General features: G+C 43.9%; 2 long non-coding RNA genes across 2 annotated transcripts in view; both read right to left on the bottom strand.

The window, feature by feature from the left end:
• Positions 1–8,462: 8,462 nt before the first annotated feature.
• Positions 8,463–10,428, bottom strand: LOC133569932 (uncharacterized). Its single transcript, XR_009809990.1, has 2 exons — positions 8,819–10,428; positions 8,463–8,723 (listed from the first exon to the last, which is right to left on the bottom strand). It is a non-coding gene; the product is annotated as an uncharacterized LOC133569932 (long non-coding RNA).
• A 2,208-nt stretch (positions 10,429–12,636) lies between these two features.
• The window catches only part of LOC133569921 (uncharacterized), a 28,648-nt gene continuing 18,755 nt past the window's right edge, over positions 12,637–22,529 (bottom strand). Inside the window, exons 2-4 of the long non-coding RNA XR_009809979.1 lie at positions 13,674–13,800; positions 13,195–13,260; positions 12,637–12,901 (exon numbers count right to left, since the gene is read on the bottom strand). This is a non-coding gene — a long non-coding RNA (uncharacterized LOC133569921). The remainder of the gene's footprint in view (positions 12,902–13,194; positions 13,261–13,673; positions 13,801–22,529) is intronic.

The raw sequence follows: 22,529 nt of genomic DNA, 5'->3' as shown, positions 1-22,529 counted from the left end.
TGATCAATTAAAATCCCTGAGATAGGTAGCTGTTTTACATTAAAGGTTCTAATTTCCTTCAATAACTAATTTTCATTGATTTTATATCTAATCTGTGACAGTCTTTTGTGGTCTTGGATTTTTTTCCTCTTTTGTCACAATTTTTAAGGAAAATGGAGTTGGGGTATTTTTCTATTGTGTCATTTAAGTCCTCAACTGACCCGGTTTTTCGAATTCTTTGTTTTAAATTGATCATTATCTTTACAAAGTAGTTATTAAAGTGTACCACTACTTCATTCATATTGTCATCTTTTATGTTTCCATCTATAAAGTATTGAGTGTAATCATTCTTCGCCCCTTTTTAAAAAAAAAATAATCAGGATTCCCCATGTTGCTCCCCTGTTGTTTTCGTTCTTGTCTAATAATTCACCATAATATTCTTTTCTTTTCATTTTTGTTAGGCAAAAATGGCAACTAAAAAACATTAGCATGGCAACTTTTTCAAAAGGTTCTTTATTTTAACTCGCATTTGGTTTTTCATGTTGTCTTTCTATTTCCCAAGGTTGTCATTTGTTTGAGTGAGCGATGAGCTGAGCTGCGACTTCCACACGTGTTTTTGCTTCGCTTGTCACAACTGTGACCTACCTTCATGATTAATGACTGTCTCTTAATTATTTGTCAGTGATGCTACTATAGCGTTACATAGGCAACATTACTTTGTTCTTATAGAAATTAAGCAATTACACAGCAACCACTGCCCTTCTATGAACTGGGACATGTTTTGACAAATAAGTCCAATATCAGAATCACATATATTATCATGAAGCATGAAAGACAATGTGTGCTTTAGATTAAAATCATTTCTCCATTGACACTAGTTTTTAAATAAATTAGCTTCTTTGTTGTTGAGCCGTGAACTTGAATAAGATATGAATAAAGTATGAATAAGGTAGCAAACTGCAGTGGACGCAACAGATTGCCGTGTTTGCAATGACGTTATAACCATAGACATCTTATAAGTAGACGCATTATTGGCTGCTGTGACGCTAGCAATTTGGCCGCCATCTTAAAGTGGTGATGAGGAGCCGGTGAGCAGACTAAAATGACAGTTGACAGGTAGAAAACAAAGATGGTGTTCAGCGTTTTCCTGCTCAAATGAGTGGACTGTCGAAAATAGGAATCGGGAGATTACTTTTCACAAGTAAGATTCAACATTAACATATAGGCGCCAGCGCCCCCAAAAGGGAATAAGCGGTAGAAAATGGATGGATGGATATCATATTTTGTGAAAAGAATATTGCCACAGAGTTGAGAAGGAGCAAAGATATTTGTGGCGAGACACAGCCGACAGGCCGACAGCGGGCGGAGAGCAGCAGCCCGGACCCACATGGAGGCCAGGTGGCGGGGCATGCGGCGGCGAAGAGAGGCGTGACGCACGCGGAGCGACACGACAGCGGCAATCTGAGCCAGGTGCGTACACCACACACCGGCTCACAATCTTTCTATCTGCTCCTAGACTTTAAGAGAGGCGAAGGGGGCACGATCGAGAGAGCGGCACGGAGGAGGAAATCACGGCCAGCAGACCAGCAGCGCGACAAGCGAGCCACGGACCAAGATGACGAGCCCCCGCAGCGGATGCAAGCACCGGACGCTGAAAGGCGTGCAACGGCGACAAGCAGGGAGAACGCGCGCACTGAAAAGTGGCGTGACCAAAGGCAGTGCCAGCGCATTAGAAATGGGCGCGCCTGACTGGCCCGAAGACAGATTTAATGAAGAAATAAATCTGAATCAAACCTGTTATGATGCGTCGTGTGTCAAGTGTCCCCGCAACTCACACCAGGACGGCAGAAAGTCCGTCACAATATTCAATAGTACTGAAATTCTAGCCACTAGTAAACAATACTAGTATGACCGTAATAGTAACCATAATAATATCACTAATACTTACACTAAGTTATTTTTAACTGTTTATTCACTTCTGAATCAAGTCCATTATATTGGTGGTTTTAGCTGATATAAAGACTTTCAGGTGTTTATATATGTTTATGTTTAAGTATTTGGCAGACAATTTTATCCAAAGTGACATACATAAAAAATACATATAAAACAATCACTGTAAACATGATCATTTAAGGGAAGAATGTAATACATAATATTAATACAAAGTGTCAATACAGAATAAACTCTCTGCTGCTGCAGCAACAGAGATACAGTCTATAAGATATATAGATATCTGATGTATTCATACATTATTATGTAGGATATACGCATGAATATATAACCTAATCATATTGTTTCTTCAACTTAAAAATAGCTGACCGTTTTTTTCCCCCTTCGCTGGGATTATATTTCCAGTTTTGATCTCGGACATCTGGGCATTTATAACATATAAGAATATTCTATTACTGTTAAGCAAACTATGAATAATAAAACATTTATCATAGCTAAACGTATGACAAAAAAACGCATGAAAATCAGTGGTATCCAGTGAGGTAAGATGAATTAAATGCGCTGACAGTTCATTGCTCCTGCCAAATGAATTTCAGTGAGTGGAGCGGATCACCACTCCAAGATAGCGGCACCGCATCTCGTCAGCGCCAGTAGGCAGTAGCTGTCGATACTGCGTCTACTTCTAAGATGTCTATGGTTAAAACGTTAGCAATGAGTTCACAGCCTCAGTGATTGTGGAGAGACGGAGCCGATGGGCCGACGGCGGGGCGGGACATGCTTTGGCCCTGCTCAAGATGGCGGCCAGGAGGTGGAGAAGGCAGCGGAACAAAGTGGCGGGGCTTGCTGGGAGCAACGCCGCCACAATCCAAATCAGGGGAGAAGGAGGAGCAATCGAGGCAGAAGGAGTTGGAGAGACCGAAGCAGAGGTCGAAGAGTGGAAGCAGAAGAGCGCACAACGACGAGGCCGACTGAAGGAGAGCGATGTGCGAGGAGCGAGCAGCCAGAAAGACAAGCTTGTATTTGAAAAAATAAAAGAGTCGAACCTGCTCAGCAAGATATCCTTCCTGAATGGTCCATGCAACCTGCACAATGACGGCAGGAAGCAGTTTACAGTGGCGCCCAACGCGGAAGGACCATCGGAGGCAAAGGAGAACGATTTGCTCTGGGCGCTCGTCGCGGCGCTCACGCAGCTCGCAGAAAGCAGCCATCAAAATTGCCAGCTCATGCAGGCGCTGGCGGACAAGATGGGGGGAGGCGGCGAGTACCCCCACAAAGAAGAAGTCAAGGAGGACGCCATTAAAGTCTTGGCTGAAGCGTCCCACCTGGAAGGCGGGGCTGGGGAGGCTGCAGTGGCGTCTGCAGACCAGCAGGGCGAGCTGTCGGCCAAAGAGAGGGAGGACAAGCTCGCCTTGGTAGAGGAGAAGATTAGAAGAGCTGAGGAGAAAAGAGTTGCAGAGGAAGAAGAACACAAACAAGAAGTCAAAGAGGACAAAGAAGAGGTCTAAGAGGACGAAAAAGAAGTCAAAGAGGACAAAGAAGAGGATGAATTAGAGGATGAAGAAGAAGAAGAAAATGATGAATCAAATGATGAAGAAGAAGATGAATCGGAAGAAGAAGAAGAAGAAGATGAATCGGATGAAGAAGAAGAATTAAATGATGAAGAAGAAGATGAATCTGATGATGAAGAAGCGGAGGAGGATGATGATGAAGAGGATGAATCAAATGATGAAGAAGATGAATCAGATGATGAAGAACAAGAGGAAAAAGATGATGATGATGATAAATAAGAGGAGCATGAAGAGGATGAACCGGAGCATGATGATGATGAGGAGGACGAAGAGGACAAGGAAGACAAAGACAAAGAAAAGGATGAAGGAAAAGACAAAGAAAAGGTCGAAGAGGACGAAGAAGCGGAAGTGCAACCACAAGACGAAGAGGTATCAGAGGAAGAGGACAAGCTCGCCTCGGGGCAGGAAGCGACAGAAGAAGAAAAGACAGGTGGCCGTGGCAGTTTTTTTCCCCGCTGCTTCAAAAAAGGGAGGGGGGAGTAAGCTCAGCCGGACTGAAGCCCGGCTTGAGTTTGGCGATGGAGGACTGTGGATAGACAGAGCCAACGGTCCGACGGCGGGGCAGGACATGCTTTGGCCCTGCTCAAGATGGCGGCCAGGAGGCGGAGAATGCATCGGAACAAAGAGGCGGTGCTTGCTGTGAGCGACGCCGCCACAATCCAAATCGGGGGAAAAGGACGATTAATCGAGGCAGAAGGAGTTGGAGAGACCGAAGCAGAGATCGAGGAGTGGAAGCAGAAGAGCGCACGACGACGCGGCCGACTGAAGGAGAGCGAGGAGCGAGCAGGAGAAAAGGAGCTGAAAGAGCGACCGGCCCGAAAGACAAGCTTGTATTTGAAAAAATAAAAGAGTCAAACCTTCTCAGCTAGATGTCCTTCCTCAATTGTCCATGCAACCCGCACGATGACGGCAGGAAGCCGTTCACAGTGATTTAACTACACAGTATATAAAAGTCACTGTCATAATCGGTGGTCTGGATTATGTTTTTGTTATTTTTTGTTTGTTTTGGACTCTTTTAGTTCCTGTTTGCGCTCCCTTGTTTGTTCAGTTACCATGGCGACTTATTAGTTTCACCTGCCTCTGGTGTTTGGGACACGCACATGATCTAATAAAAAAGACCATTATTTAAGCCTGTCTGTGCCAGTCAGTCGTCCTGGTGTCATTACTTAATTCATGCTGCTGGTTCCATGTCTGATTCCACAGTTATACTAGTTGCTCCATGCCATAGTTTGGTTTGTTGTTTCATGTCTATAGTTTCATGTCCTAGGTTTTTGCCTTAGCTTCCGCGTGCGATAGGCACGCTTGCCTCTGGGTTGTTTTTTTTGTACCCTTTTGAGTTTTGGGAAATAAATATGTTCCTACCTTCATGCATTATCCGGAATAGTCCGACTGCTTCCCGGGAGAACAAACCTTGCAGTAAGCTGCGACCTTCCGTCTTGACAGGCACGTTACTTGGCCTATAAATGTTAGTTTATATTCAAAACTTACCATTCTTTGTGCAACTTCAAATGTCGAACGACGTTGGAAGTTGTTGCATGTCCTAGGTTTTTGCCTTAGCTTCCGCGTGCGATAGGCATGCTTGCCTCTGGGTTGTTTTTTTTGTACCCTTTTGAGTTTTGGGAAAATAAATATGTTCCTACCTTCATGCATTATCCGGAATAGTCCGACTGCTTCCCGGGAGAACAAACCTTGCAGTAAGCTGCGACCTTCCGTCTTGACAGGCACGTTACTTGGCCTATAAACGTTAGTTTATATTCAAAACTTACCATTCTTTGTGCAACTTCAAATGTCGAACGACGTTGGAAGTTGTTGCATCTCCGTCTGCAATATTCAAACTGCATGTTTTGCATAGAGCAATTAGTTTGTTGTTGACCAAGTCGTAGTTTTTAAATTTGAACGAAACAAACATTGGCATCATTTTATCTCACTGGCACTTTGTTTGACAACTCTTTTTCATTGGTTGTCCTGCAATTGAATTGGTTGATTGCTGTGGGATTAAAACGACGTAGATCTAATTTGATTGTCTATTGTACTGCCAGCACACACGCTGACAGACACACATGTACAAAATGGAAGATACGGAGCACTCCTGAATAACTTTTTAATCTTTGGGTTTTTGTGAAAGCAGCAAGTCTTATCAAGTCAAAAGGCTCAAATCCAAGTGAAGTCACAAGTCATTGATGTTGAATTCTAAGTAGAGTTGCAAGTCTCTTTACATGTTGTCAAGACGAGTCTATAGTTATCAAATTCATGACTCGAGTCTGACTCGAGTTTAAATCATTTTAATCGAGTCCACACCTCTGATGAGGTCTATTTTTAACTCACTCTTTTGTTACTAAATATAGTTCCTTGTCTGATCATTTGAGTTATTTTTACATGAAAACACACAATGTGTCCTGGAAACTTCCACTCTGTAATAAAAAAAAAAAGAAAGACAGATATCTGAGGACTGATTGTTATTTCGCTGAGATGTAAAGTTGTTGTTGCTACATGTAAAAATGTTGCTTTCAACTTAGCAAGTTTATTTTGGAAGATTTATGGTTATAACTTCTTGTTGAGGTCATGATTTGACCAAAATTCTGATGCCACGTGGATTAAAGGACGTTGCTTGTTCCCATTATGTACAAACCCCGTTTCCATATGAGTTGGGAAATTGTGTTACATGTAAATATAAACGGAATACAATGCTTTGCAAATTATTTTCAACCCATATTCAATTGAATGCACTACAAAGACAAGATATTTGATGTTCGAACTCATAAACTTATTTTTTTTGGGGGGGAAATAATAACTTAGAATTTCATGGATGCAACATGTGCCAAAGTAGTTGGGAAAAGGCATGTTCACCACTGTGTTACATCACCTTTTCTTTTAACAACACTCAATAAAAAATTGGGAACTGAGTAATATAATTGTTGAAACTTTGAAAGTGGAATTCTTTCCCATTCTTGTTTTATATAGAGCTTCAGTCGTTCAACAGTCCGGGGTCTCCGCTGTCGTATTTTACGCTTCATAATGCCCCACACATTTTCGATGGGAGACATGTCTGGACTGCAGGCGGGTCAGGAAATTACCCGCGCTCTTTTTTTACAAAGCCACGCTGTTGTAACACTTGTGTTGCTGAAATAAGCAGGGGCGTCCATGATAACGTTGCTTGGATGACAACATATGTTGTTCCAAACTCTGTATGGACCTTTCAGCATTAATGGTGCCTTCACAGATGTGTAAGTTACCCATGCCTTGGCTACTAAAGCACCCCCATACCATCACAGATGCTGGCTTTTGAACTTTGCGCCTATAACAATCCGAATGGTTATGTTCCTCTTTGTTCTGGGACACCACGTCCTGTTTCCAAATATGATTTGAAATGTGGACTCGTCAGACCACAGAACACCTTTCCACTTTGCATCAGTCCATCTTAGATAAGCTCGGGCCCAGCCAAGCCGGCAGGGTTTCAGGATATTATTGATAAATGGGTTTTGCTTTGCATAGTAGAGTTTTAACCTGCACTTACAGATGTAGCAACCAATTGTAGTTACTGACAGTGGTTTTATGAAGTGTTCCTGAGTCCACGTGGTGATATCCTTTACACACTGATGTCGATTTTTGATGCAGTACCGCCTGAGGGATCAAAAGTCCGTAATATCATCGCTTACGTGAAGTGATTTCCCCAGATTCTCTGAACTTTTTGATGATTTTACGGACCGTAGATGGTAAAATCCCTAAATTCCTTGCAATAGCTCATTGAGAAATGTTGTTCTAAGACTATTCGACAATTTCTTACAAAGTGGTGACCCTCACCCCATCCTTGTTTGTGAATTACTTAGCATTTCATGGAAGCTGTTTTTATACCCAATCATGGCACCCAACTGTTCCCAATTAGCCTGCACACCTGTGGGATGTTGCATATAAGTGCTTGATGAGCATTCCTCAACTTTATCAGTATTAATTTCCACCTTTCCCAACTTCTTTGTCACTTGTTGCAGGCATAAAATTCTAAAGTTAATGATTATTTGCAAAAAATAATGTTTATCAGTTTTAACATCAAATATGTTGCCTTTGTAGCATATTCAACTGAATATGGGTTGAAAATGATTTGCAAATCATTGTATTCCGTTTATATTTACATCTAACACAATTTCCCAACTCATATGGAAACGGGGTTTGTAGTTTCTGTGCAATACTTTCCATAACAGTGATTTTTAAACTGTGGTACGAGACCACCACCTTACCACTAGTCATAGAGTGACTATGACTAACTCGATTTCATAGTTGGCAGCAAAATGGCGCCCTGTAGTCACGTGAGGGGCTTTTGATAGGCTGACCATATTCTGAAATCCCAGAAAGAGGACACATATATGCGTGCCAAGGCGGGCAGCACGCTAAGGCCGGGACTAGGTGAAGATTTGCCAATGATACTGGAACTTGCTTTATAAATAATATATTTATTTAAATAAAGCATTTTTTTTCCTCCGTTGACAGCAGTGTTGGTGCTAGGAATTTTCAAAAAGGGGTCCCCGGGACCCCATCAAGTCATAAAAATGGGGTCCCATAACTTTTTGGGGTCCCACTTTTTTGTAAGTGTTTTGAAAAAAATATATAAACGTATGCATTGTCCTGTTCTATCTCACATTTTACATTGTGTTTTGGAAAAAGGTTGTCATAAATGTTACTTAATTCATTAAGATAAATATTAAAAAAAGAAAACACATTTGTAATCATAGATAAATATATTCAGTTATAAACATTCATTCACTTTCCTCTTTCCTTCATGAATCTGAACTTTACCGCTGTTGGCAGTATTTTCTATGTTAATATTTAATAAGTTGTAGGTGTATTTATTTCAGTATAAAAGTGTAAAGAGTGTTTTGCTTCTGTCATGAAATGATGATAATGGTGTGCCAGGGCATACATATGTACTGTTATGTACGTGAGGACTGGAAGGAGACGACACCACGAAAGACGTGAGGTTACCAGGTTTATTGTAACCTTTGATGATTGTGTGGGATGTGTATGCTACTCTAAGTGTTGGTTGGAGGATTAAGAGTGAAGTTAACCATGTGAATGTAACAAGAGGATGTTGTACATGCGTGTTGAATGAAAACCTGCGTCTGGTCAAGAAGGAGTAGGCACAAGGAAGATCTGGTGACAGGCAGGAGGTCGAGAGCAGGCGGCAAGCAAACAAGGTCCGAGTCCAGGCGAGTGATCGAGGATCGAGGGAGGCAACTGCAAGGAGGACAAGGGACAAGTCAACGTGGCAAAAAGGCACAAGACAAAAGGAGGCGAGGACAACTAGAAGGAAGCCAGAGACGTATGCTTACTACGAGAGTTAACGACGTTCCGGCGCAGGTCCAAAGGAGTGACTGGCCTTTATGCTGTCAGGTGGGTTGATTGCTGTCAGTCTACAGCTACGGCGAAGCGTGGGCGGGAAGTGCTCAGAGGGTGCGGGGGCATGTCCTGGAATGCTGCCAGACAGAGAGTGTAGGCTCTTGCTGTGGCTGGATTATGGGTTCGAGACCGGGCTGTGACACATACAGTTTATGTTTAACGCTTAAATCTCTGGAGTCTACATCAACGAACAGACTGGAGAGACAGCTGATGGTGACCTTCTATCGCTCGGCTGTCGAGAGCCTGCTGACGTACTGCATAACAGTGTGGTACGCCAGCTGCACTGAAGCAGACAAACAGGCGATACAGAGGGCAATAAAGTTGGCACAAAAATCATTGGCTGCCCCCTGCCCTCCCTGAAGGATTTACATAACTCCCGTTGCCTGAAAAAAGCAAAAAACATCACCAAAGACAGCACACACCCTGGCTTCTACCTGCTACCATCGGGCAGGCGCTCCAGGTGCATCACAGCCAGAACAAACAGGCTCAGAGACAGATTTTTTCCCAGAACTGTCACCATGTTGAACTCTAACTTATAATAATAATAATTACCCCCTATACAATATCCTGCCCTAATACCCTTCTGTGCAATACGTCCAACACTGATTGTTATTTATTACTTCGGTACTCTTGTCTTGTTCTGTATATCGTACAGTACTTTGTATTTCTATAGTGTTTTATATATTGTACAGGATTGCTTGTTATTTTTATTGGATAGTAGTCCGTCTATTTCAATTGTTAGTTTTTCCTTTATGACCTCTTGTGTTATTTATTTTACCCCATGTTTGTTCCCACAACCGCACCTTAAGTTGGAGTCTTTAATCTTGTTATATCCAAATATAATTAAAATAAAGTCTATTCTAATCTATTCTATTCCATCCATCCCCTCATTTCAAAATGTTTTAGTTTTTTTATGTTGTTTTTTTGTTTGTTTGTTTTCCGCCCTTTTTTGTCAAACAAATCTATGGTTTTAATCGCAAACCCACAGCAAATGCAAAATCCTCCACCAAAAATATTTTTCAAAGTGGAATATTTGATGTTACTCCCACCGAGGTCTTAATCAAGGCTCAAGTTGTTCGTTTTTCTCAAACAGACATTTATTTCAGCCACGCCTTCTTCTCCTCCCAAATGATGCCAAAAATGCCAAACAAATGCCGAACAAATGCCGTCAGAACTATTGAATAAAAAAAACAGAACTTACAATTAGTCTGACATCAAATAAAAGAAAACACATAGATTTCACATGCATTATGACAAAGAATCATACCTCATTGGCCTCACAAACTCAGAGGGAATAAAGTTTCTTTTCCAGGCGAGACTCCATTAACCTCTTCCATCAAATGTTTGCTGTCTCATGCTGCTTCCCTTATTCCGTCACATATTAATTGTCCCCTCAACAATGTGACCAAACCGGAAACAAAATATGTTCCTCTCCAATTTACATGGGTTTTGTAACAAAAATAAAGTTAACATATACGTGCATGAAATTACCAAATAAAATACATTTTTAATCACATTATATGTATACATGAACTGAATATTTATACATTGTATTTATTTATTATAACCAACTAGGAAATTATATAACATTTATACAATGTGCTTCAGTCAGCAGCTAATTTTGATGTGAAGTGATCGGAACCTTGGATAGGTCCATAATTCATAATAAAACAGATTTTGATTCAATATTATGTTTTGAGCAATGACAGTTTGAAAGAAAAAAAAAACAGCTTTGTTTTATTAGTCAACATTGCAACCTTTTCTAAATTACATTTCACCTTTAAGCTTTTTTATTTCACTTTTGTTATGTTTTTGTTTAGTTTAATTGTATTTTTAGAATGTGCCGTGGGCCTTTAAAACATTAGCTGTGGGCTGCAAATGGCCTCCGGGCACACCTTTGACACCCCTGCTATAGATAATAAAAAATACAATCTGATAAATCTATCAATAAAAAGCAGAGCCTGGCGACGGATGTGGGCTTATCATAACGCACAGTAACCATTTCTACTTCAGTAAACAATGACGGTGATGACGTCACAGTCAGCGACGCTAACTTGTCAGCCACTTCTCCAAGAGACTCCTTTTGAACACTCCTCGCACATTAAGACTTAAAAAGGTGAACAACTTCCCCGTTTTTCGACCTGCAAATTAGGTTTTTTGGGGGGAGGAATCTGCTCGGGTGCTGGTTAGCTTGAAGCTAACAGCTAACCTGTCTCCTTCCTCGAAGGATGTGGATCCAGCGGGAGATAAAAGTAAAGTTTCCATGGACTCACAAAGACTGAAACAACTCATTTACTGGAGTTAAACATGTTGAATTTACACTCACCTTTGTGTTTACCATGAAGTCTTTATTTTGACTGCCCCTCGCGGTAAACTGGTCTGAGTGCAAACTGAGGCAGTAGTTGTCATTGATAAAACTTTTGGCGAATCAAAATAAAAACGCAATTAACGGGGACGGAAATTTGACCCGGAAAATATAAACAAAATAAAACACAGTCAGAAAGTGATAATCGATACAATAAATAAAAACTGTTTCTCCACTCCCTTTACCATGAATTGACTAACGTGGAACCAGACTTAAACAAGTTGAAATAGTTATTCGGGTGTTACCATTTAGTGGCCAATTGTATGGAAAATGTATTGTACTGTGCAATCTACTAATAAAAGTTTTAATCAATCAATCAATCCCTCGCTCTCTCGCTCTGTCTGTCTCTGCCCTCCCTCACGAATGCTGCTGCATGCGCAAACACCTCCACAATTTGTTTTGTTTTCAACCCCTTCTTAACCCTGAACGTACATTGAAAATACACGCAACCCTAACTCAAAATGCCGGACATTTGAGGCATTTAAGAAACTCCGCCCGGACACCCTGGACAGCCCCACAAAAGAGGACATGTCCGGGGAAAAGAAGACGTATGGTCAGTCTCGCTTTTGACCAGATCCTCGGGCCACACTCGGTCTGACACTAGTGGTACGCGGAATCCATCTCGCGCTACATCAAAAAAATCACTAAATTAAATATTCAAACACAGTGTTACTGTTCAAAATGTGTGTAATGTTACAGTGGCCAAAATATTCAATATATTTGTAAAATAAAACCTCCACCTTCTTTTTAATGAAACTTTTTGGCCTACTAAGCTACTGTATTTTGATATTGGTCATTGTGGTGGTACTTGGAGAGCCAAGTTTTTCTGAGGTTTTTGAGAACGACTGTAGAAGCATTTTAACTTGAAACTTATTCAAACGTGTGTCTATATTCAGAATAAGTAGGGCAACTCTCTTTCACGCTCTCTCCCCCCCTCTCTCTCTCCCTTTCTCTCTCTCTTGGTTGTCCTCAGACGAGCTTTCCATCGTTGTCTTCAGTCATCCCGGTTTTCCATACATCTGGCCAGCTCGTTGGTGCTTTTGTGCTCCCGCATCATTCTTTAGTACGTCCACATATGTTACAGTGGGACGGACTCGTGACCGGTGCCCATGTGTTGGCTCCCACAGTACCAGTTTGCTGACTGGCAGTTCCTGGTGTCTTTGGCAGTGTCCAGCTAGTCTCATTCTCCTGGCTGCCCTTTTGTCACTTGTGTATTCCGGCATACAAATTCTCGTCGGTAACATGTGTATTCTTGCTGATGTTGAGCACTACTCGTAGCATTCTAGTGTAGCACCCGTCTAGAAACTTCTGCAGGGTTGGCTTCATGGTCCAGCATTCACTGCCATATAAAAGAACAGATTCCACAGTCTCGTAGAAGAAGCTGAGTTTTATTTGTCACTGCCATATAAGAGAACAGATTCCACAATCTTGTAGAAGAAGCTGAGTTTTATTTGTCACGTGTTGCTGGAGATTGTTGTTCCACAGAGTGACCACGCCATTCAGAACCCTCCATGCAAGTGCCTTCCTCACTTTTAGATCCTGCTCTGCTGAGTTGACCCATGAGCCCTGGTACTTCAAGTCATTGACTTCCTTCAGAGCAGTGCCTCCTGTTGTTGTGGGTGGTGGATGTTATAGGTCAGGGGTCGGGAACCTTTTTGGGTGGGAGAGCCAAGAAAGCCAAATATTTTAAAATGTATTTCTGTAAGAGCCATATAACATTTTTTTTAACATTGAACACAACTAAACACGTGGATTTTTAAGTAAGACCAACATTTCTAGAGTATAATAGGTCTCTTATTCTTTGTAATAACATTGTAATTCTGAAGCCAACTGTCGAGGGGGCGTGGCCTGCGGGCCTGCAGCGAAGCGGGGTGTTGCCAGGATCGGGCTCGAAATCAGCGACAGGTGCATAAATAGCCCACCTGGGCTTTGTTATCTAATCACCTGTCGCTCTGTTATTAGCAGCAGCCAGGAGGAGAGACGGGGTTGGGGCTGGAGCCAGAGCGCAAGCTAGAACGAAAGAGAAAAAGACAATTGCTATAAAGCAACTGAGAGACTTATTGAAAAATAAAACAATACTGTAACCCTGAAACAGGTTTCTCATGTCGGTACTTGGTGGTCTGAAGAACCCCCAGGAGGGCAAGCCCCACACTAACCAATAATAAATAAATAACTTCTTACCATTCACGCAACTTCTTGAACAGGTGCGGTAGAAAACGGATGGATGGATGGATTAAAAATGCATGAAAATGTTTTATATTTTGAACGTCATTTTTAACACTGTAATTACAAGTGGAATTATTCATTACTTATTGTGTTAAGTAATGTCAGCTCAGATTTATCAGAGAGCCGGATGCAGTCATCAAAAGAGCCACATCTGGCTCGCGAGCCATAGGTTCCCTACCCCTGTTATAGGTGATCACCTCATTTTCTTGGCAATCAGCCGGAGGCCAACCTTGGTGCGCTCTGACTCCACTCTGCTCATGAGCTCCTGTGCTTGCTCCATGTGGTCGGAGAGCAGGCTGATGTCACTTTTAATTATGTTACCACCTGTGTTGATTCAAAAAAAATACTTGTATAGAGTTTTTCACACACTAAAATGATCAAGAATAAAACCACTAATTACATTTTTAATGTTTAGCTTCTGATCGTGTCTGTGCCGTGTTTAGTCATTAAACACAGCTTTTTTGTTGATTGGTGATTCTTTAATCAGGAGAAGTTGCAGGGAATTTATTTGAACCAAAATGCATCTTTGCCTGAAAAATGTTAAGCAGCAATTGCTTGGTGATATTTTACAACACTGACCTAAAAGTTAATTACACTTTGTAATATATCAGGAATCTCTGGCATAAACAACTAATATAATGTAGTTTCACCCTCTACTAATGTACAATGCATCACTTACGTGATTTCTATTTTTAACTCACTCTTTAGTTACTAAATATAATTCCTTGTTTAATCATTTGAGTTATTTTTACATGACAACACAAAATGTATCCCGGAAAAAAAAGATAGACAGACATCTGAGGACCAAATGTTATTCTGCTGAGATGTAAAGTTGTTGTTGATACATATCATAACATATTGCGAGTTTATTTTAGAAGATTTATGGTTGTGGTTATGATTTCACCTAAAATCTGATGCTGCGTGAATTAAAGGTCGTTGCTCGTTCACATTATGTAGTTTCTGTGTAATACTTTCTACAGCAGTGATTATTAAACTGTGGTACGAGACCACCACTTTCCCACTAGTCATACAGTGAGTATATTTCTTAGTTGGCAGCAAAATAGCGCCCTCTAGTCTTGTGACCAATCATTTAGAAGATCCTCGGGCCACACTCGCTCTGACAGTAGAGGTAAGCGGAATCCATCTAGTGCTACGTAAAAAAAAATCACTTAATTGAATATTCAAACACAGTGGTACTGTTCAAACTGTGTGTAATGTTAAAGTGGCCAAAATATTAAATATATTTGTTAAATAAAACCTCTACCTTGTTTTTATGAATACTTCGGCCTACAAAACTAGTGTAATTTAATATTGGTCATTATGGTGGTACTTGGAGAGCCAAGTTTTTTTGAGGTTTTTGAGAACGACTCTGGAAGCATTTTAACTTGAAACTTATTTAGACGTGTGTGAATTAAATAGGGCTACAGTACAATATATGGTCAGTTCAGTACATTTTTTTTTAAAGTTTTCAAAGTTTTTTTAATTAACTTTTTTTTTAACCACACCCATCTAGTGGCGGTTTTATAGGTTCAATGGCACCCTGTGCTCTATGCCCCATCTTTTTTACTCCTCATCCATGCGAGTCCCCCTATAGGAGAATGCCGCTGATATGTGGCCCATACAGTAACTGGTACCGCCCTTGCAATAGTTCAAACGGAGTCCTCAAATATCTAAAATTGAATTGTATGTATTGTTTATAACCAACATTAAAAGAGGCCTGCATAGTAGTTGTTGTGTATTAACAGTCCTAGTTTTGTCCCTGCTGAGTTACCGTCATGCTTCCTGCTCTTGATGTCACTTCCTGTATCATCCAGAATCGTTGTTGACCTTGACAGTAGTAAATGTGAAGCTACAGAGCAACCAACGTTTCCGTGTCATTATTATTGGTGTAATGCCCAACCATATATATGGGTATATAACAATTGGCGATGAGGTGGTGCGTCCTCACATTGTGTTTATTGTTTACCTTGGTCGTCCATGTTTTTTGACGAGCATTAACGAGCAACTGCGGGGGTGCTGTCTACTTGCTGGAGAGGGGATGACCAACATGTTACAGAGCACAGCTCTATTGCAAAAGAAAGGCACAATTGCGTGGTAAAGGAGACTTGGAAAAGAGAAGAAAAGACAAATTTTGTTGGGACCATAATGGGACGGCGTGGCGAAGTTGGTAGAGTGGCTGTGCCAGCAATCTGAGGGTTACTGGTTCAATTCCCACCTTCTACCATCCTAGTCACGTCCGTTGTGTCCTTGGGCAAGACACTTCACCCTTGCTCCTGATGGGTCCTGGTGAGCGCCTTGCATGGCAGCTCCCGCCATCAGTGTGTGAATGTGTGTGGGAATGGGCGAGTGTGGAAATACTGTCAAAGCACTTTGGGCTCCTTAAAAAGAGGTAGAAAAGCGCATACAAGTACAACCCAATTACCATTTTACCATTTACCATAACTAAAAAAAGAAAAAGAAAAAAAAAAGACATTGACAATTTCTGAAGCAGAGGAATATATTGGGGACATTTTTTAAACATGGCTGCACTGATTGGACATATTGGACCTTTTGAGGGGGACACAGAACAGTGGCGTTCATACACTGAGAGGTTTGAGTACGTTGTACTGGCTGACAAAATTAAAGATGATGTTTTGGTGCCAACATCTTTGAGTGTTATAGGAGGTAAAACATTCACCCTATAGCGTAGTCTACTCCAGCCTGACAAGCCAGGAGACAAATCCTATAAGGAAATAGTGACAATATTGGGGGATCGCTACTCTCCTAAGCCACTGCTAATTGCAGAGAGATTCAGATTCCATAAAAGGAACCAAGAGGAGGGTGAATCTGTCTCACAGTTCATAGCTGTATTGAAATGGTTGTCTGAACATAGTGATTTTGGACTTTCACTCAATGACACCATACGAGACAGACTGGTGTGTGGTCTACGCAGTGAGGCCATCCAGAAACGACTGCTCACGGATGCTAATCCAACCCTGGAAAAGACTGTACGTATAAGTACATCAATGGAGATGGCTGCCCATGAAGCACAGCAGTTGATTGCCTCAGTTCAAGTTAATAAATTGTCTTTGGAGCCACAAAACAAGCCGCCAGCTGGCAATCCATGCTACCGCTGTGGGAGGCCGGGACATCAGTCATCAGAGTGTTGGTGTAAGAACGTGGACTGTAGAAACTGCGGGAAGAAAGGACACATCGAACGTGCCTGTAAAGCGAAAAATGCTCAGATGGGCAAACAGCACACTGGGACCAAGAAAAGTGGTTTCCAACGAAACAAGAGAAAATAGGTGTATATGGTGGAACGTGACCAGGATGAGCCAAGCGACTGTAACTCTGATGATGAGATCACAGTGCATGTTTTATCTGTCAGGGACAGTGATGATGGATATTGGATCACACCACTGTTGGAGAACCATCCTATAAGAATGCAAGAAGACAGTGGTTCACGTGTATCGATGGTATCAGAAGCTGTTTACAGTGAGAAACTGCAGCACCTTGTGCTACAACCAACCCGGCTGAAGTTAAGGACCTTCACAGCAGAACCGGTCCCAGTGCTGGGAGTTGTGGATGTGACGGTGGAACACAACGGGCAGAAAAAGAACTCTTCCACTGTACATCTTTCAAGGGAAACGGCCAGCATTGCTCGGCCGCCGGTGACTGGAGAAGCCAAAGCTGAATTGGCAGGAAGTGTTCCTGGTTAGGAATGGGGACACAGGGCCACTACAGGAGATTCTAAATACACATTCCCTCTTTTTTGATGGAGAACTTGGCAGCATGAAATACATTACAGTTAAGATGACAGTGAAACCAGGAAGCGTGCCAAAGACTTTCGAAGCTAGACCTGTTCCATATGCCATACAACCGAAGGTGGAGGCATAATTAGCCAGGTTATTGAAGAGTGGAGAACTGGACCCAGTGAGCACAAGCGAATGGGCAACACCGATTGTTCCAGTCATGAAAAAGGATAAAACTCCACGGATCTGCGGCGACTTTAAAGTCACTTTGAACCCTGTCCTACATGCTGAGAAGTATCCATTGCCCCTTATTGAGGAGCTTTTTGCAGGCCTAGCTGGGGGCCAGAAGTTTAATAAGATAGATTTATGTCAGGCCTATCTACAAATGCATGTGGATTCAGAGTCACAAGAGTTGTTGAGTATAGTGACACACAAAGGCCTGTATAAGTACCGCAGGCTCCCTTTTGGAATTACCTCTGCCCCAGCACCTTTCCAGAGAGCCATGGACCAGATTCTCAGTGGGATACCAGGGGTCCAGTGCTATCTCGAGGATCTGCTCATCACGGGACTGGATGAGCAGTCACTCTTGAGGAATCTGGACATCACACTGCGAAGATTGGAGGAATATGGCCTGAGATTTCGGAAGGATAAGTGTGAGTTTTTCCGGCCTTCTGTTGAATACCTGGGGCATGTAATCGACACCACAGGACTCCACAAGGCACCATCAAAGGTGAAGGCTGTTGTAGAGGCTCCATCGCCGAAGAATGTAAGTCAGCTGAGGTCGTTCCTGGGCCTCCTAACACACTATGCGAAGTTTGTGCCTAACCTTGCAAATACATTGAAGCCTCTGCATTAACTTCTGAACAAAACTAAGAAATGGAAGTGGACGTATAAATGTGAGACAGCTTTCAAGGAAGTGAAGACAGGGCTGTCACAATCTGAGGTCCTCACTCATTTTGACCCCACATTGCCAGTTCAGCTGGCATGTGACGCCTCACCTTATGGTGTGGGGGCAGCAGTGTCACACATAATGCCATCGGGCGATGAAAGGCCCATCGCTTTTGCGTCAAGGACATTGAGTAAAGCACAAAGCAATCACGTCCAAATTGAGCGTGAGGCGCGATCTATAGTGTTTGGGGTGAAGGGATTTCACCAGTACCTTTATGGCAGAAAATTCACGCTATTGATTGACCATCGGCCTCTCATCTCCATTTTTGGTCCCCATACTGGCATTCCATCGCTTGCTGCCAGACGTATGCAACGATGGGCTCTTTTACTGTCTGCCCACCAGTACGACATTAAATATAGGAAGGCAGATCAGCACGGAAATACTGATGGGCTGTCAAGACTTCCACTGACGATCACACACATTGAGCCGAAACAGGCTGAGATATTCTACTTCAAAGAAGCGGCTGCTATCCCAGTGACCTCAGCTCATGTGAAGAGACACACTCGCAATGACCCAATCCTGTCTGAAGTTATGGACATCACTGCCTGCAGCAGAAAAGGAGATATGACCCAAAGCTTAAAGCCATATCTGATGAGTAGAAATTAGCTTTCAGTCCAGTCTGGATGCTTATCGTGGGGCTATCGTGTCATTATTCCTCCACCATTAAGAGAAAAACCACCCAGTGGACGGGAGAGATGCCACCTCCCGCCTCCCGCCTCCACTCGATTCAGCAGAGCTCCCGCTCCGTGGTTGAATATACCCTGGAGTTTCGCACCCTCGCAGCTGACAGCGGGTGGAGGGCTAAGGCACTCCTGAGTGCGTACCGACGCGGGCTCAGTGACGCAGTCAAGGACGGACTTCTATGGGACTGCCCGACGTCCTACCGGGCCTAGATGACTTCGCTCTCCAGATGGACCAGAGACTTATCGAGCGAGCTGCTGAGCGAGCGCACAGCAGCCCAAGCCTCAGTGCTCGAACCAGAACGGCCGCTGCCATGTGGCCACCACTATCTTCCCCTGGGGCTAGCGGCACGGACGATCCAATGCAGCTCAGCAGATCCCGCCTAGCAGCTGAAGAACGGGAGAGGTGCTTCCGGCAACACCTCCGTCTCTACTGCGGGGTGGCAGGTCATGAGATCAGGAACTGCCCGACAGGCAGCTGCTACCCCTTGTGACCCCCCTACCGGCTCAAGCCCTGGACGGACACTCCCTTGGTCCCATAACCCAGGGGTCCCCAACAGTTTTGTAGCTGCGGACCGGTCAACGCTTGATAATTTATCCCGTGGCCCGGCGAGGGTGGGGAGTGGGGGGTTCTTTTTTTTTTTTTTTTGTCATGAAAAAGGGAAGGGTTTTTATGTTGGTGCACTCACCATGAATTGATTAACGTGGACCCCGACTTAAACAAGTTGAAAAACTTATTCGGGTGTTACCATTTAGTGGTCAATTGTACGGAATATGTACTGTACTGTGCAATCTACTAATAAAAGTATCAATCAATCAATCAATCAATCACTAATTGTAAGTATAGCTTGTGTTTTTTGTGTTGATGTAATAAAAAAAATATATATATATTAAAAAAATAATAATAACAAATTCTTCTGCGGCCCGGTACCAATGTGGTTGGGGACCACTGCCATAACCCACAGGACGGAACCCCTCTCACTAACCCTCTCAGGGAACCACACGGAGACCATTATTCTCTGGGTTTTGGATGGCCCCATGGCCCCCCTAGTCCTTGGTCGCTCTTGGCTCTGCAAGCAAGATCCCCACATTGCCTGGTCTACAGGCAAGATCCTAGCTTGGAGCGCTACATTCCATGCGAACTGCCTCGGATCCGCAGTTCCCCCAAGTGGCAGTCCCAAGGCTACCTTACCTCCCAAAGACCTCACTAATGTGCCCCCCATTTATCACGACCTTGCCGAGTTCTGCAACATGGAACAGGCACTCTCCCTTCCCCTGCATCGACCATATGATTGCGCCATAGACCTTGTTCCCAATGCTGTCCTCCCATCTGGCCGCCAATACAATCTGTCCCTGCACAAAAAGAAAGCCATGCAGGAATACATTTCGGACTCTCTTGCCTTTGGCATCATTACCCCCTCTAAGTCCCCGGTGGCAGCACGATTCTTCTTTGTGAGCAAGAAGGACGGCTCTCTACACCCGTGTATTGCCTACCGCCAACTGAATAACATCACGATCAAGAACAGATACCCTATCCCAATCCTGAGCTCTTCCTTCGAGCCCGTTTCCCCCGCCACAGTTTTCAGTAAATTGGATCTCCGCAACGCGTACCACCTGGTACGCATCAGGAAGGGTGACGAATGGAAGACAGCTTTCAATACGCACCTAGGGCACTTCGAATACAGGGTGATGTCCTTCGGCCTGACGAATGCCCCGGCGGTTTTTCAGGCCCTGGAGAACAACGTACTGCGGGACATGTTGGACCAGTTTGTTGTAGTGTACCTATACCACATTCTAATTTTTTCTAAAACCCTACAGGAACACCAACACCATGTCCGACTGGTTCTGCAGCGTCTACTGGAGAACCGCCTGTTTGTCAAGGCCGAGAAATGTGAGTTCCACAAATCCTCACTTAATTTTCTAGGTCACATTATTCAAGAAGGACACATCAAGGTGGACCCCAAAAAGGTTGAGGCGGTAATGAAGTGGCCACAGCCCTCCACACGGAGGGAATTGAGACGTTTTTTGGGCTTCGCAGGATTCTACCGCCACTTCATAAAGGACTTCAGTATGGTGGCCGCTCCATTCCATACACTCACTTCCACCCTCATCCCATTTCAGTGGACCAAGGAAGCCAGTGTCGCCTTCCAGGGGCTGTAGAGGAGCTTCACCTCTGCAGCTGTGCTCGTCCACCCCGATCCTGATTGTCCGATCCTGATTGTCCATTTATCGTCGAGGTGGACGCATCAGATTCGGGTATCGGGGCGGTACTCTCCCAGCGTGCACAAGAGAATAATGTCTTGCATCCATGTGCATTTTTTTTCAGGAGACTCACACCATTGGAACGTAACTACGACGCAGGAAATTGGGAACTGCTGGCAGTACGCGACACCCTAACTGAGTGGAGACACTGGCTGGAGGGGGCAAAGCATCCATTCTTGGTACTCACCAATCATCGTAACCTCATCCACATTCACTCTGCCAAAAGTCTGAAAGACTGTCAGGCCCAATGGGCACAGTTTTTTAGTAGATCTGACTACACACTTTCATTCAGACCAGGCTCCCGCAACACAAAGGCTGATGCCCTTTCCAGACAGTTCTCGGACGAGACCATCAACACACCCTCAGCCGAACCCATTCTTCCCCCTGCCCGGGTGGTGGGGATGATCACCTAGGAGATCGAGGCACTAGTAAAAGCGGCACTTTCTCGAAAACCCGGGACCGGGTGGTGCACCCCCTAACAGACTGTTTGTTCCACCTGACCTTCGATCCAAGGTACTGGACTGGGGTCACTCCAGTATCTTCGCTTGCCACCCGGGGGTCCTCCACTCGCTATCTTTCATCCGACGCTTATTCTGGTGGCCATCTATGGAGACCGACACCAGAGTGTTCATTGCCGCTTGTCACACGTGCGCCCGCAAAAAGGCTTTTCACAGCCCTCCGGCGGGACTCTTACGTCCCCTGCCTATCCCTGGTTGACCCTGGTCCCACATTGCTCTGGATTTCCTCCCAAGGTAATACCATTATCCTAACCATAATTGATAGATTCTCCAAGGCTGCACATTTTGTCCCCCTCCCCAAGCTTCCCTCCACAGCAGAGACTGCCGACTAACTCATCTGACACATGGTCAGACTCCACGGCATCCCCCAGGACATCCTCTCAAACCGTGGCCCCCAGTTCACCTCCCATGTGTGGCAGTCATTCTGCAAGGGAATTGGGGAAACAGTCAGCCTCACCTCTGGATATCACTCACAGAGTAACGGACAAGCAGAGAGAGCCAATCAGGGGTTAGAGACAATGCTCAACTGCGTCGCCGCCCGCCAACCCTCTCACTGGTGCAAATACATACCCTGCGTGGAGTACGCCTTTAACTCCATGACCAGTTCCACCACAGGTATGTCCCCTTTTGAGTGCTCTTTAGGCTACCAACCACCAATGTTTTTACAGCAAGAGGTCGAGGCAACGGTACCCTCCAACCGGGCACACTTTAAACGCTACCAGACCATTTGGAGGACTGCCCGGGCTGCCTTAGTGAAGACATCGGACAGGATGCGCCGCAATGCCGACCGGCACCGCAACGCCGGCCGGCGCCGCATCCCAGCACCGTCCTATCAGCCCATGTAGCAGGTGATGTTAAGGGCCAAGGACCTTCATCTCAAAGTACAGTCCTCTAAATTGGCACCCCGCTACGT

The sequence above is a fragment of the Nerophis ophidion genome, linkage group LG02 (assembly GCF_033978795.1).
Source record: "Nerophis ophidion isolate RoL-2023_Sa linkage group LG02, RoL_Noph_v1.0, whole genome shotgun sequence".
NCBI lineage: Eukaryota > Metazoa > Chordata > Actinopteri > Syngnathiformes > Syngnathidae > Nerophis > Nerophis ophidion.
Note: the sequence above shows the minus strand (reverse complement) of the source record. Positions and strands in the feature narration are given on the sequence as shown.